This window comes from Mustelus asterias, chromosome 5 (assembly GCF_964213995.1).
Source record: "Mustelus asterias chromosome 5, sMusAst1.hap1.1, whole genome shotgun sequence".
NCBI lineage: Eukaryota > Metazoa > Chordata > Chondrichthyes > Carcharhiniformes > Triakidae > Mustelus > Mustelus asterias.
Genome location: NC_135805.1, coordinates 84339155 through 84356075, shown reverse-complemented (window position 1 = coordinate 84356075; position 16921 = coordinate 84339155). Strand labels below are relative to the sequence as shown.

Below are 16921 nucleotides of genomic sequence, written 5' to 3'. Positions count from 1 at the left end.
TACCAAAGTGAATTACCTCACACTTCTCCGCATTAAACTCCATCCGCCACCTCTCGGCCCAACTTTGCAACCTGTCTAAGTCTTCCTGCAAACTACGACACCCTTCCTCACTGTCTACCACACCACCGACTTTGGTGTCATCAGCAAATTTGCTAATCCACCCAACTATACCCTCATCCAGATCATTAATAAATATTACAAACAGCAGTGGCCCCAAAACAGATCCCTGAGGTACACCACTTGTAACCGCACTCCATGATGAATATTTACTATCAACCACCACCCTCTGTTTCCTATCCGCTAGCCAATTCCTGATCCAATTTCCTAGATCACCCCCAATCCCATACATCTGCATTTTCTGCAGAAGCCTACCATGGTGAACCTTATCAAACGCCTTACTAAAATCCATATATACCACGTCCACTGCCTTGCCCCCATCCACCTCCTTGGTCACTTTCTCAAAAAACTCAATAAGGTTAGTAAGGCACGACCTACCTGCCACAAAACCATGCTGACTATCACCTATCAATTCATTACTCTCCAAATAACTATAAATCCTATCCCTTATAATTTTTTCCAACATCTTGCCGACAACAGAAGTGAGACTCACCGGTCTATAATTCCCGGGGAAGTCTCTGTTCCCCTTCTTAAACAATGGGACAACATTCGCTAACTTCCAATCTTCTGGTACTATACCAGAGGCCAACGACGACCTGAAGATCAGAGCCAGAGGCTCTGCAATCACTTCTCTTGCCTCCCAGAGAATCCTTGGATAAATCCCATCCGGACCAGGGGATTTATCTATTTTCAGACCCTCCAGAATATCCTGCACATCCATTCAGTTTCTGGTCAATGGTAATCTCCCTGTTATTTATAGCAGGTGAATTCCATGATGGCAATGCATTGAATGTCAAAGGGCGATGGTTAGATTTTCTCATGCAGTACATTTAAACAAAATAAGGAACTAAGAAATATGAGCTTCAGAATTTCTATTGGTGACAGTGGGTATATTTTCATGGCAGGTTAATCCCTTCATTAAATGCACAGATAGAGGAATGCCATGTTAATACACTAACGATTCATATGATAATATCAGTAATTGTATTTCTAGGTTATAGAGTGTCAGAAACTGTGGAGTATGTTATAAACAATTGAGGGTAATATACACTGCAGACAATGAAAAACAGCATTGATTGTTTAATTAAATTCATCCCTCAGAGTTGTGTTATTGACAGGCAAATGTTAATGTTTTGTTAGTCTGAAAATGATATTACGTCAATTCTTAATGCTAGATGTTGCAATATCTATTGTTGACCTAGCAATCTGAAAGTAATCTCATTGCCTTGCCATCACCCTGTATCTTCCTCTGCTTTGAACATTTGTAAGTTTTTTCTATAAAATAAAACTGATCAGATAGGAATGCGCTCCCTCACTGAACTATAGTAAATGCAATGATGGAACAGCTAAACTGTATATCTGTTCAACCCAGCAGTGATATGATCACTAAGACCGCCTGCATCCACCTTCATAACATGCCAGACTTTGCCCCTGCCTCAGCTCACCTGCTGCTGAAACATGCATTCTTGCCTTTGCTACATCTAGACTTGACTCCTGACTGGTACCCCCCATGGTTGTGGTGGTTGAACAAAAAACAAAGAACAAAGAAAATTACAACATAGGAACAGGCCCTTCGGCCCTCCAAGCCTGCACCGGCCATGAAGATTGAAAGCTAATTATCTCAGCCCAGAACATCGCTGCTGGAGTTTCTCAGGATAGTGTCCTAGGCTGAACCATCTTCAGCTACTTCATCAATTGACCTTCCCTCCAAATAAGGGCAGAAGTGGGAATGTTTACTGATGACTCCACAGTGTTTGGTACCATTCAGAACTTCTCAGATGCTGAAGCAGTCTGTGCTTGCATGCAGCAAGACCTGGAAAACATTCAGACTTGTGCTGGAGTAGTAAGTGGCAAGTAACATTTGTATCAAACCAGTGCCAAGCAATAACCTCTTGGGGTTATCATTGGCCAGAAACTGAATTGGACCAGCCATATAAATACTGTATCCACAAGAATAGGTCAGAAGCTAGGAATTGTGCTATGAGTCACTTCCTGACTCCACAAACCTGTCCACCATTTCAAGGTACAAGTCATGAATAGAAGACTCTCCACTTGCCTGAATGACTGCATTTTGAATGACCCTCAAGAAGTTCTACATCTAGGAAGAAGTAGCCCTCTTGATTAGTGCCCCATCCACCATTAGTGTACAATAACAACAGTGTGTGCCATATATAAGATGCAATGCTGTAATTCACCAAATCTCCTTCAACAGCAGCGTCCAACCGTGTGACCTCTACTACCAAGAAGGATGAGGGCAACCACTACCACTACGGGCAAGTTCCCCCCCAAGTACACCATCCTGATTTGGAACTACAGTGCTATTCTTTCACTCCTGTGTTCTAGTTCTCTCTGTGTGAACTCTGCATTCACTCATTACGTTCTATTTCTCTAAATATAAAAGTCAATCTTTCAAAATACAGAAATAGTCTTGATGTCAGTCTATCTGGCTGTATAGATTTGAATCTCTATTCCCTACGTTTACTGTCATTGTTCTTTGAGTTGTTGCTATGAGTCTTTGAGAGGTGCAAAATGAGCATTAATATGCAAGAAATCTGATTGGCCAGGCTTGTGCTGTTAACATCATCAATAGGGTCTTATATTTATATAGCACCTTTAGCATAGGAAAATGCTAATAAGATCTTGAAGCTCACTTGTGGAAAACTGAAGTGTTTCAATGGGGGAGATGGTGTAGTGGTAATATCACTGGACCCAGGTGCATGCTCTGGGAACAAGGATTCAAATTGCACCATGACAGCTGGTGGAATTTGAATTCAATTGATAAATCTACAATAGAAAAGGCTCGTCTCAGTAATGGTGGCTTCACAATTATTATCAATTGTTGTAAAAACCTACCTGGCTCACTAATGCACTTTTAGGGAAGGAAACCTATCACCCTTATATGGTCTGGCCTACATGTCACTCCAAAACCACAGTAATATTGCTGACTTTTAACTGACCTCTGAAGTGTTCAGTTCAAGGGCAATTAGGGTGGGCAATAAATGCTGCCCACATCCCATGAAAGAGTAAAGGAAACAAAATATGGAGTTTCTATAAGTTGTGTTTAAAATAATATTAACATTCCAGTTTCTAAAATGAGAAAATATAATACATGGCGGACTTATACATTGCAGCGTGAAGTGGGGGATTGGACTTTGGTCCCTGAATTGTCTACAATGAGTTGAACAGTTTTGTTAGTCACTTTTTAACAAAGGTTATATTCCCACAAGTTAACTATCAGTGCAGCGTGATTTTGGTTATGCATCTATGTTCATCTTCTGGAGGATAAATAATGATGTGGAGATGCCGGCGTTGGACTGGGGTAAGCACAGTAAGAAGTCTCACAACACCAGGTTAAAGTCCAACAGGTTTATTTGGTAGCAAATACCATAAGCTTTCGGAGCGATGCCCCTTCGTCAGATGGAGTAGTTATCTGTTCTCCAACAGTACACAGACACAGAAATCAAGTTACAGAATACTAATTAGAATGCAAATCTCTACAGCCAGCCAGGTCTTAAAAGGTACAGATAATATGGGTGGAGGGAACATTAAACACAGGTTAAAGAGATGTGTATTGTCTCCAGACAGAACAGCTAGTGATATTATGCAAGATCAGGGAGAAAGCTGTGGCGAGCTGTGGGAGTTACTGATAATGTGACATAAATCCAACATCCCGGTTTAGGCCGTCCTCATGTGTGCGGAACGTGGCTATCAGTTTCTGCTCAGCGTCTCTGCGCTGTCGTGTGTTGTGAAGGCCGCCTTGGAGAACGCTTACCTGAAGATCCAAGGCTGAATGCACTTCAGCAGTCACTGGCATTCAGCCTTGGATCTTCAGGTAAGCGTTCTCCAAGGCGGCCTTCACAACACACGACAGCGCAGAGACGCTGAGCAGAAACTGATAGCCAAGTTCCGCACACATGAGGATGGCCTAAACCGGGATGTTGGATTTATGTCACATTATCATTAACCCCCACAGCTCGCCACAGCTTTCTCCCTGATCTTGCATAATATCACTAGCTGTTCTGTCTGGAGACAATACACATCTCTTTAACCTGTGTTTAATGTTCCCTCCACCCATATTATCTGTACCTTTTAAGACCTGGCTGGCTGTAGAGATTTGCATTCTAATTAGTATTCTGTAACTTGATTTCTGTGTCTGTGTACTGTTGGAGAACAGATAACTACTCCATCTGACGAAGGGGCATCGCTCCGAAAGCTTATGGTATTTGCTACCAAATAAACCTGTTGGACTTTAACCTGGTGTTGTGAGACTTCTTACTGGGATAAATAATGGCCAGAATTCTCCATTCTTGCCTGCAGCTGGGATTCTCCAGTCCCACTGCAGTGAATGGTGCTCTGGCTGAGTGGCAAATTCTCCATTCTTACTGGCAGCAGTGGTGGGCTGAACGAGATTGGAGAACTCCAGCCAGTATGTTTAAAGTCTGACCTACAGCTGGGGTGAAGGAAATGAGAATTCCACCCCCATCTTCAGGGAATTTTGCTCTATTTCAATCTGTGAGACCTGACCCTGACTGCTTTCAATTCAGGCTCCATTTACATTTGGGGCGGATTCTTTTGTCACAACATGTGTGTATCTTTGACTGCTTATCTCTTCCATCCAATTTTCCTCTATGCCCTGCAGTTATGAGATCCTATATACCTCAATGTAATAGCAGGAGAATCTATTTCTATGAGGCAATGTCAGCATAATGTGAAACTGCAGCAGTGCTACAATTCTACTGTAATTGTACCTTAAAGGAGAAAATCTTCAGTGACTTAGACCATATCCATCAATGGTTACAGCAGATAATTATATATGCAATATAAAGAAAGAATTTAAATGGAAATGTGAAAGGCACAATGTGTCAGTCAGTATTTTGCAGGGAAATACAGGTTCATGTTTTGATCAAAAATTTCCCTCCAATGCTCTTGTAACTTTATTAAATATATTGTTAAATTATCCTGTGAATTATGTAACTAGTGTGTAATTATGTTCAAATACCTTGGCAGTCTTAAATCCAATAGTCTAAAATAAATAATGAATAGTTTTAAGTGAGCAATAAAAGATTCATTGTCATCTATTAAAATATTGTACTTCTACAATGTTCACAATGTCTCATGTTGAGCTCTAGATTTTAATTCCACACAGGTTAAAGAGAGAAATATTTAATTCATATTGGTGAACTTTGATTTCTTTTCTTACCCACCAAGTAAGTCTTCAATGCTTGGTAATGTGTATTGCGCATATTGTGGATGAATAATATGCAGAGGCATTTAGCTTCCAGTTCCAATGAATCATGGTGTGGATTAACTACTTCGAATATTTATCTCTATATTAGTTGTGGAAGTTTGAATATTAACGACTGTTCTGCTTAGTTCTGTGTCTTACAACCTTTGTAAAGGTTGGCACAATGGTTACCACAGTTGGCTCACAGCACCAGGGGCCTGGGTTTGATCCCTGGCTTCGGTCCACACTCTGTGTGGAGTCTGCACGATCTCCCCATGTCTACGTGTGCTTCCTCCAGGTGCTCCGGTTTTCTCCCACAGTCTGAAAGACGTGCTGGTTAGGTGCATTGGCCATGCTAAATTCCCTCTCAGTGTACCTGAACAGGCGCCGGAGTGTGGTGACTCAGGGATTTTCACAGTAACTTCATTTCAGTGTTAAAGTAAGCCTACTTGTGACAATAATAAATAAACTTTAACGCATGTTTTGCACGAGTAGGTCATGAATAGGTAACACCAAAGATCTGATGATTGTAAGTCAAGGAGAAGGTGGAGAGAGGGAAGGAGTTTTTTTAGTTTGGGATACTGAAATCAGTATGGTATACATTATAGTAAGACTAGATTTTTAAAAATTCATTTAAGGGGTGTGGGCATTGCTGATTAGGCCAGCATTTATTGCCCTAATTGCCCTTCAGAAGATGGTGGTGAGCTGCTATGTCAATGCAGTATGAATATAGAGAGAAGGAAGAGGATGTAGATTGGTCTACATTTAACTATCTACTTAAGTAAAATTAAATGCAACATAGCATAGTTAGATAGATTTTTATTTTCTATTTAGGAAAAGTATCAACTGCTGTGGATTCATCAGTCTAATTGAGATGTTTCAAGATAATAAAATCTAACTACATTACATGACTGTAATTTTAGTGCATGAAGTATCTCTGGAAGGTAACTGATAATGAATTGGTATTATTAATATTGAACTGTTCTGACTGATCTTCCAAATTTGACGAGCTTTGAAATTCACTTGAAACGTGCAGAACATTTTTTTGCTGGATTTTTTTTGTTTCCTCCAAATTCTCTCCATTTCCTGAAGGCAGTAACTTTTTGGTACAGTTCCAGGGGCTTTAAGCACATCTACTCCCTCATCCAATTAGCTGTTCTTTATGTATGAACCTAGACATAGTATGGGCAAGCTATTTCACTGTGGAGGCATCACAGCTGACCCTAGTGTGACTCTCACATTGATGCCTTCAGCTGCATACTTCCAGCAGGTAGCAAATAATTTGATTTGATTTATTATTGTCTCATGTATTAGTATACAGTGAAAAGTATTGTTTCTTGCGCACTATACGGACAAAGCATACCGTATATAGAGAAGGAAAGGAGAGAGTGCAGAATGTAATGTTACAGTTATAGCTAGGGTGTAGAGATAGATCAACTTAATACAAGGTAGGTCCATTCAAAAGTCTGATGGCAGCAGGGAAGAAGCTGTTCTTGAGTCAGTTGGTGCGTGACTTCAGACTTTTGTATCTTTTTTCCCGACAGAAGAAGGTGGAAGAGAGAATGTCCGGGGTGCATGGTGATTATGCTGGCAGCTTTTCCGAGGCAGCGGGAAGTGTAGACAGAGTCAATGGATGGGAGGCCAGTTTGCATGATGGACTGGGCTTCGTTCACGACCCTTTGTAGTTTATTGCGGTCTTGGACAGAGCAGGAGCCATACCAAGCTGTGATGCAATCAGAAAAATGCTTTCTATGGTGCATAATAGTGACCTATCAGGGGGAAAATTCTGGCTTGTTTATCCCTCCCTCCATTGGCACGGTGGTACAATGATTAACGCTGCTGCTTCACAGCACCAGGGACCCGGGTGCGATTCCGGCCTTCGGTGGCTGTCTGTGTGGTGCTGGCACTTTCTCCCCATGTCTGCGTGGGTTTCCTCTGGGTGTTCCGGTTTCCTCCCACAGTCCAAAGATGTGCAGGTTAGGTTGATTGGCCATGCTAAGTTGACCCTTAGTGTCGGGGGGGTAAATACTTGGGGTTACGGGAATAGGGCCGGGGTGGGATCGTTGTTGGTGCAGGCTCGATGGGCCAAATGGCCTCCTTCTGCATTGTATGGATTCTATGATTCTGTGATGGTCCTGAGATGAAATTTGGTGCTACTGCTCAGCTGAAATCAATGTAGCACAAACAGATGGATTATTGAAATTGATATCAGAGATCATTTCCAGTTATAGTAGAGGAGTCATCAGGCAAATTACTGGTGATGTTATTGTCACAAATGCTTACTATGCTTTAATCAAATTCCCATCTCTGTTACTATAAATAGATCAATGGGCGAACAATTCCATTATAATGAGAGAAAGAGGAACTAGACAGGAAAACATTACCCATGTCTGCATAACATCACCGATAGTTATTTTGCCCATGTGCCTTGTTTGATAATGGGTTTAATTGATGAACCAAAAAAAATGAGGATCTTTTTATGAGCATGAATATTTATATTTTAGATAAGCTAGTCTAACATACGGGCAGGTTTTAATTATTTTCTCATTGTAGTGGCTGCCTTCCACATAAAATCTAGCTGTGGAAATGTAAGGCATTTTGATAAAGGGGGAAACAATTTTGTAAGTGGCTCACGGTAGTCCTGTAAAGTGAGATAACCCAATAACTTTCTTCATTAATGTGAAGAGAGAGATTGCACATGTGGATAGTGTTTTCCGATCAAATTCCTCTTTCTCTCATCTTAATGGAATAGTTCTCTCATTGAGTTAATTAAAGTAACAGAGATGGGAATTTGAAACAAGCAGAAAAAGCATTCCTAACAATAACATTATGAGGGATATGGAATGGTCAAATAGATTGGAGAATCACCAGTCAGCTGGACCTTGTGCTGCTATACCATTCAGGCGTGTGGTATAATTACTTCGCATTCTGAGCAGACAAGATACTTGAAATAATTCTCATGAATAAAAACGTGAAGGATCTGAGGAATGTGATTTAATTGTCTACCTAATTTCTTGGATTTAGGTAAAGATTTTCAGAGGAATCTTAATTTTACGGACCAATAATTACAGCTCAGATTTAAAAATAATTAGGAAGTCCTGGGTCTGTACGGCAGGTCAGTCCATCTTTAGGAGAAAGGCGGATTAATGTTTGGGTGGCTCCCTTCATCAAACCCATCAGTTCCCAACAACACCAACAATGATGTATATTTATTTAGCACCTTTAAATGTAATGCAATGTCTAAAGGTACTTCATAGGAGCATTATAAAATAGCGTGTGCCACGAGACACATAAGGCAATATTAAGGTGACCAAAGCCTGGTCAAAGAGGTAGATTTTAAAGAGTGTCAGAAAGGTGGAAAGTGAACTAGAGAGGTGGAGAGGGAGTATATTCAAGAGCTTGGCCAATGAAGGTATGGCCACCAATGGTGGAGCAATTAAAACTGGGGATGAATAATAGGCCAGAATTAGAGGAGCTCAAATACCCCATGGTGTTATGGAGTTGGATGAGATTGCATGGACAAAAAAGAACAAGGCCAGGGAGGGACTTGAAAATATGGGTGAGAACTTTAAAATCAAGACATTGCTTGACAGGGATCCAATGTAGGTTAATGAGCACTGGGGTAATAAGGTGATGGGACTTGAGGACATAGGCAGCAGAGTTTTGGATGAATTCTAATTTACAGAGGGATGAATGTGGGAAACCAGACAGTACTGCATTGGAATAGTTGAGTATGGAGGTAACAAGGATATGAATGAGGGTTTCAGCAGCAAATGAGCTGAGACAGGGGCAAAGTCAGGTGATGTTACGGAGGTGGAAATAAGTGGTCTTCATGAGTTCACGAATAAGAGGTTGGAAGCTTATTTCAGAGTCAAATGTGATACCAAGATTGCGAACAGGGTTCTCTATATGACAGGCTGTTGCCAGGGAGAGAGATTGATTCAGCAGCTAGCGAATGGTGTTTGGAGCGGAGACCAAAAACAATTCATTTGATTTTCCGACTCCCCCACAGTGTGTTTTCAGGCGGGGGAGATAGCTTACCGTTGGCCACTGGCAGGATTATCCGGTCCCACAGATGTCTACCGTGTTTAGCATGGCTCACCTGTCCTGTTATCGGGGAACCACCCTGGGGGTAGCATTTGGCGAGATCAGAAGAACCCGCTGGCGGGAAGGACAGGAAAATCCTGTGCAATGGCTTCAATTTTCCCAATATTTAATTCTCACGAATTCTCGGGTAGATGTAAAAGTTCCATGGCACTATTTACAGTTCAAAAAGTATTTATTTTGTTGCAAAGGGCTTTGAGACTTGTGGTGATCATAGCGCCTTCTAACTCCAAGTCTTTTTTTAAAATTAATGAAGATTTGAGCCGTTATCAGTGTGTGGTAGCCAAGCAGTTGCGGTACTAGACTGGCAAGTTGTGGGTTGCGATGAGAAAAAATAAAGTTTCTGGGTTGTTCACAAACACTTCTGGTTTACCAATCTCTCCCCTTATCCTTCAGGAAGGGGCTTATCACTTCTAAATGATTTGGCAAACATGTGGCTGATAACCAATGAGCTTATCAGTTTTTTTATTAGTGAGTGTAAGATTACTAAAGGAAGATCTTGTGCCCTAAGCAGAATATTAATTTTTGTAATTGTTCTGTTGCCACTAGCCACCAGCTCTCATGCTAAATGCTGGAGAGTAGGAGATATGAACCTACCCTTGTTCCTTTTCATATGTTCTTTAAATGCTATTGGGGTTCCAGCCAGTTTATGACCAGAGGGACCAACATGTCTGTTGCGGCATTAACCAAGGCTAATGGTGCCAGAAGATTGGATTTCCATTGGGGAGCTTATGGGTAGAGTTTTTTAAAGTTTATTTATTAATCACAAATAGATTACACAAATTACATTAACACTGCAATGAAGTTACTGTGGAAATCCCCGAGTCACCACACTCTGGCGCCTGTTCGGGTACACTGAGGGAGAATTTAGCATGGTCAATGCACCTAACCGGCACCTCTTTTGAACTGTGGGAGGAAACCAGAGCACCTGGAGGAAACCATGCAGACACGGGGAGAATGTGCAAACTCCACACAGTCACCCAAGCTGGGAATCGAACCTGGGGTGCTGGTGCTGTGAGGCAGCCGTGCTAACCACTGTGCCACGCCTGTGAATAACTCTTCCTATTCACATCATCGGAGAGAGGACTCAGGTAACCACACAAAATTCTGACACGGACATGAGCTAAAGGTCATATGGAAAGGTTATACTCTATCAAGAAGGTTTTGCTGTTTATGCCAAAAGCTTCAAAAGCCAGAAGAAGTTAGGTATGTTGAAAGCTGATATTCTGAAAAGGGAAGGTGAATTCCATGAGATGAATGAGATGGGAAATAAGTCTGGATAAATGTAGAACTTATGCCATAATAGCGAATATATTTAAGATTAAGTTTTTAAGTTTATTTATTGGTGTCACAAGCAGGCTTACATTAACACTGCAATTAAGTTACTGTGAAAATCCCTGAGTCACCACACTCCAGTGCCTGTTCGGGTCCACTGAGGGAAAATTTAGCATGGCCAAAGCACCTAACCAGCATGTCTTTCGGACTGTGGGAGGAAACCGGAGCACTTGGAGGAAACCCATGCAGACACGAGGAGAACTTGCAGACTCCGCACAGACAGTGAGCCAAGCTGCGAGTCGAACCCAGGTCCCTGGCACTATGCGGCAGCAGTGCTAACCACTGTACTGCTAAAGATGATACTACTTTGTCAAATTGTTGGGAAAAGAGTATGTTTCCATCCTCCTCTCTCTGGATATTGGGTATGCCTAAAATGATTCAGGTATTAAGATGTAGATGACGGGGTCTTCCCATATCATTTAAATAAATTAAGTTGGGATGAATCCATTCTTAATTGAAAATTAGGTGGATCTATTTCACTCTCTTTAAAGGGCATCTGCATCTAATATGGGTAGAATTGACTTAGTTTTCCTTTGCTGGCAAAGTGACTATCGTATGAAATATGAAAATCTTTTTATGAAACTGTTCTTTCAAAACATTTTCTATGGTGCTTTAATGTAACTGATATTATGCTTCATTACCCAATGCTGTACTGACACAGACTTGCATGCAAAACGGATCTTGAGTCACACAACCAGCGCTCAATAACTTTTAAAATCTGCTGGAAATATTTTACAGATTCAGTGTTTAAAAGCTATTTTAACTCATTTAGCTATTCAGTTTTGTCTGTGCAATTGCTATCTACAGTCCTTTGTTGATTGCTCACAAATTGGCATCTAGCTGATTCCATACGATGCATCCCTAATACCGTTTTGATGCTGGGCATTGCTAAGATATGAAAAAAACTAATCTGTCGTCTTTGGAAGGTTATGGACAAACTTTGGAAAGTAAGCATTGAATACTTGTCCTGTTACTCTGTGAATTTGATATTTTATTAAATTCCAATGTTTGGTTTTAAAAGCTTTATGCTGAGAGCTATCTCCCAAATATCTCTGAGATAGTAGCAGTGTTAGTATCAAAAGGAATTTTTGATCCTTTCGCTGCTGAATATTGTCTCTGCACAGCTTGCAAAATATGCCCATGCTTTCCTTCATATGTCATCTGAAATAATCATATTTTACATATTCTTACAGCACAGAACATATATCTTTGCCTCACTCCGTTAAAAAAAAAATCAACATTATTTTGTTGTTTGAAATTCTCTTCTAGAACTTTCAGCTTATGCCAATACCACTGATCCTGCCCTCAGTTTGTGTGCTTGATATGGATCTCTGAAAATGATGATTCTGTCTCTGTTTTAATTTTGTTATCGATATACGCTTGGTTGGGGGCACCTGCAAAGACTGAATCTTATTCATCTCTGTTGAGAATGAAATATTTTTTTTTTAGTTTGCTTGATCTCTGCAAATTCACAAAGAATTTTGATGTTGAAGGTGCCATGTTGAGCCTCTTCACTTTTCTAGTTTTCATAGAATCGTAGAATCCCTACAGTGCAGAAGGAGGCCATTTGGCCCATTGAGTCTGCACCATTCTCTGACAGCATCCGACCCAGGCCCTAGCCCTGCAATCCCACATATTTACCCCACTAATCCCCCTTACCTGCACATCTTGTGACACTAAGAGGCAATTTAGCCATGCCCAATCCACCGAACCTGCACATCTTTGGAATGTGGGAGGAAACTGAAGTACCCGGAGGAAACTCACGCAGACACAGAGAGAATATGCAAACTCCACACAGTCACCCAAGGTTGAACCCGGGTCCCTGGCGCTGTGAGGCAGCAGCAGTATTAACCACTGTGAAACCATGCCACCCCAGTTTTGCTAAAGTTAATTTGAATTTGGTGAACAGAAAGCACTTTTTAATATATTTTTTGAGAATGGAAGCATCCCTATTTATTTCAAGATTACAGTCAGAAATCTACACAACTGCTTTCCTTCATTTATTTAGAGCAACATACTTTAATACAATCAAATATTTTCATGATGCCATTTGAGTAGTTGCAAATTTGCCTTTATTAATACAATAAGAACACTTAAATGTCAACCTTGATTCAGTAATATTATTGACTTTTAATCAAGAAGTCATAGGCTTGAATCCCTTCTTCAGAGGGGTGAGCACATAATCTAGGCAGTACTGAGGGAGCACTGTACTGTCAGAGGTGCTCTATTTGCACATACAATGGACCTAACACTTGTTACAGGTATTGGTTCTGGGCTCCTATGAATGAGCTTTTACCATAAATGCAGACAGCCCACTTTTGGTGAGGTATGTCAACATGGATTCCACTGTTGGATGTTTAGGGATCCATTTAGTGTTTGTAACACCGCCACAGAACCATCAAAGTTTTAGGCTGACATATCTTGTACTTAGACATCAGCCTGTGTTCAGTGGTCATACATTTGCTTTGGAGTCAGATTGTGGGTTTGTATGCACGCCAAAATTTTAACATGTAATCCAGACAGATACCTCAGCACTGTAATTAGGGAATATTACACTGTCAGATGTGTTGACTTGCAATATTGAAGCAAGGCATCCTTTGCCCTCTTTCAGCACTATTTGAGTAAGAGCAGGGGAATTATTCTGCTGTCCTGGTCAGCATATATCCCTCAAACAATATCACCAAAACTGGTTATCTAGTTATTTATCCCTTTGCTGTTTGTGAAATCTTGCTATATGCAATTTAGTGTTTTACATTGCAAAACCATTTATATAATATAAAATAAAAAACAGAAAATGCTGGAAAAACTCAGCAGGTCTAGCAGCATCTGTGGAAAGAGAAATGGAGCGAGAGAGAAAGAGAGTTAACGTTTGAGTCTGTATGACTCTTTTTCAGAGCAAAATTACTTCTTTGGCTATGAAGTGCGTTGGGACGTCCTGAGGTTGTGAAAGGTATCATATAGTTGCAAGTTTGTTTGCTTGTCGTACATGAAAGTGTGCCCTATCTGTACGTTTTAGGAAATTTAAAATTAAAAATGGCTATATTTTCAGGGCTTGTAGAAATTTCTTCGAGGTTTAGTCTTACGGGAAGTCTTTTTTTAACCATTCTGTAATGGTGTGAAATGATGATAAATTATCCAAATACCATGCCTCATTTTCCTTTTCATTGGCTGCAATAGAATGGGGATTTTAATGAATGTGTAATTGGATATTATCCATTTTATGACATTATTCAATGGTAAAAATACTTCCACTGGCTCTTGACAGATTCAGCACATTTATTTTTCAATCACTTCTTTTTCTCATTGCCGTACTTGTAGCATCTGTAAAACTAAACTTCAAATGGGCTGGAACTCTCTGGCCACTCATGCCAGCAGGTCACTCTGGTCCCGCTGCAGTGAATGGAGATTTGGCTGAGCGCCAAATTCTCCATCTTCGCTTGCAACAGTAGTGGGGTGTGAATGGCTGGAGAATTCACACTGCAATGAAAATTGTTGACACAGATTTTACATTTTTAGCAGTAGGTTAGTTTGTAAAATCCATCTTTTTCCAGTGAAACTGTTTTGAATATTGCATGAATGGTTTTGCATTCCAATGTGTTTAATTTTCACAAATTAGTGAGCTCTTAAAATGAACAAAATTATTTAGTGAAGGAAACCTGTTCTATTGGCCCTCTGCAAAATGCCCTGTTCTATTGGCCCTCTGCAAAATGCCCTGTGTGTCACAGTCTTTGCTGCAGCATTTTTGCTACACTGTTTATTTGGGTGAAGATTGCCAATGATTTATTGACAATGTGCCATGTATGTCATTCATAGCACTAGCTAAGAGAGAGTGAGGAGCCTCTTAGGTCAGGATTGACATGGATGCATGATAGATATTCTATTAATTTGCTTAACGTTTGGGATTTACAGAGTAATTAAATAACGCTCAACAAATTTAGTAGATGGGGTAGAGTCTATGATGGGGTAAGTTATATGATAATCTGTGGAAAGAAAAGTCTTGGTGGCCTGAATGTGGCCCTCTTGTTCCACAATGATTTGTTTTCATGAGACATTGCTTTCTTAAGAAGAAGTTAGTAAGGAAATTATTTGAGAGGACCACAATCTTTTTTTAAGAACAGCTTGTCTGGTGCATTGCTGGAAACTCTAAGACATTTTCCACAATCTACATTATAGGGGGAGCATTTCCTGCAGTGAAATGTAGCTAATCCCGACCTGGAATCAAAACTCAGGTCCTCTTGACTTCTGATGAAAGGTTATACCTGACTGCTAACCCGTCTTGCTCTTTTGGATATTAATGGCCTTTCTTAGCATTTTCAGTAATTTCAGCTTATATTTTGGATGTCTCACTCACAGTCCTTTTACTTCAAGTTTGCTTATAACTATTTGCCTCTTGAATCTTGGCACAAAGACTGAAAATTCTTTCCCTAGTCCCCATAAAGGGAAAATCAATCAGTTGCAGAGCAAATTTCAGTAGAAGAGAACGTGGGCCTTTTAAGAATTGAAGTGTTAATTTAAGAAAGCTGATGTGACTTTTCTCAAGCATTTTTATCATCTGGTATTTTTAAAATTCAGTGACTTCAATGGAAAGTTTTTTTTTCTGGGGAGGGTAGAGAGTTCAAATATCATAGCAAAGAGCGGAGTGAACCTTTTGAAGACATAAATGCAGCATTCAGAACAAAACAGGAAACCGGCCTTTAATGTCAGTTTTCCAGCCAGCCTGTTTTCTAATTGAAATTTTGAAATAAATAGTAATTTAATCAGACAGATGTCTCTGCAATGTGATTCATTTAGATTTACAACTGCTGGTGAGAAAGCCAGAGCTTTTAATGATTTATTAAAGTTTAAGGGACCATACTAGGTTGCTTGCAGAAATTCAAAAACCAGGAGGTCTTTTAACTTTTTTATTGACATTATTTCCAAAGAAACTACTCAAATTGAATGGTTGCACACTAAAGTCTAGGGGTTTTAGCTTGATGATTGGATTTTACCACTTTGGACGAAAGCTATCTTAGCAGATTGCAGCGAGTACTTTGGGACGAGCAATGAGCCACGCTCTGAATGCAAAGATGTGTGCGTTGAAGCCGCTTGAGTTAGTTGTTGATTGCCCAGGACTTGGTCCAGTTGAGAAGACAGTTCATGTTTTGATGTGATGATCCATGTTTAGAAAAATATGAACAACAGAACCCATTTGGAATGGGATAAGTGAAACCTCTATGCAGGCAGTACCGCATTACATTTCCTTAGCGATTGGCAGTTGAGTGGCTGCTGTTTGATTGAAGTCACAACAGCAAAGACAAGTAAAATAATCTAGGGGTGAGAAGGTAGTCCCTTGGTCATCAAATGATATGTGCTTGTCTATACTTTTTAGTAATCTATAAGTCACTGGGGGAGGCAATGGCCTTGTGGTATTATCACTAGACTATTCATCCAGAAGCTCAGCTTATGTTCTGGGGACCCGGCTTTGAATCCGGCCACGGCAGATGATGGAATTTGAATTCATTTAAAAGAATCTACTGATGACCATGAAACAATTGTCAATTGTTGGAAAAACCCATCTGGTTCACAAATGTCCTTTAGGGAATGAAATTCGCCGTCCTTACCTGGTCTGGCCTACATGTGGCCAGAGCCACAGCAATGTGGTTGACTCTCAGGCAACTCAGGATGGGCAATAAATACAGGTCAGCTAGCAACACCCATGTCCTACAAAATGAATTTTTAAAAATGCTGTATGATAGTCTCTAGAAACATATAACTCATAATTCTGGATTTGTTGTTTGGTATGGACAGCTGTGATCTTTGTCTGAAAATTTATATTGCATTAAATGAATCAAAAATGCAATTGTCCATCTGATATGAAGTGTTTTGTCTCATTGTTCAAAGGTCTAACTGTATCAGAGCAAATCTTGACATGGCTTGATACTTTGAATACAGCAAGCGCACTGGAGTCTGCAGAGCTGTTTTGGAAGAGGGAACTTGCACATTTCGTGTCCTCAGAGACATATAACATAGAGTTATACATAGAGTTATATGTCTCTAGAGATTATCGTACAGCATTTTTTGAAATTCATTTTGTGGGACATGGATGTTGCTGGCTGGCCAGCATTTATTGCCCATCCCTAATTGCCCAAGAGTCAACCACAT

General features: G+C 40.3%; 2 protein-coding genes across 6 annotated transcripts in view; both read left to right on the top strand.

The window, feature by feature from the left end:
• LOC144493660 (cerebral cavernous malformations protein 2 homolog) overlaps positions 1–16921 on the top strand; it is a 440921-nt gene that overhangs the window by 224765 nt on the left and 199235 nt on the right. The window lies entirely within an intron of this gene.
• LOC144493652 (proto-oncogene tyrosine-protein kinase LCK-like) overlaps positions 1–16921 on the top strand; it is a 106593-nt gene that overhangs the window by 7474 nt on the left and 82198 nt on the right. The window contains exon 1 of one of the 5 annotated variants that reach the window (XM_078212936.1): positions 10390–10536. The exons of 3 other annotated variants lie outside the window; for them this stretch is intronic. The gene's annotated coding sequence lies outside the window, so the exon portion shown is untranslated. Of the gene's footprint in view, positions 1–10389; positions 10652–16921 lie in introns of those variants that run through there. One more of the 5 variants, XM_078212935.1, reaches the window with a different exon arrangement.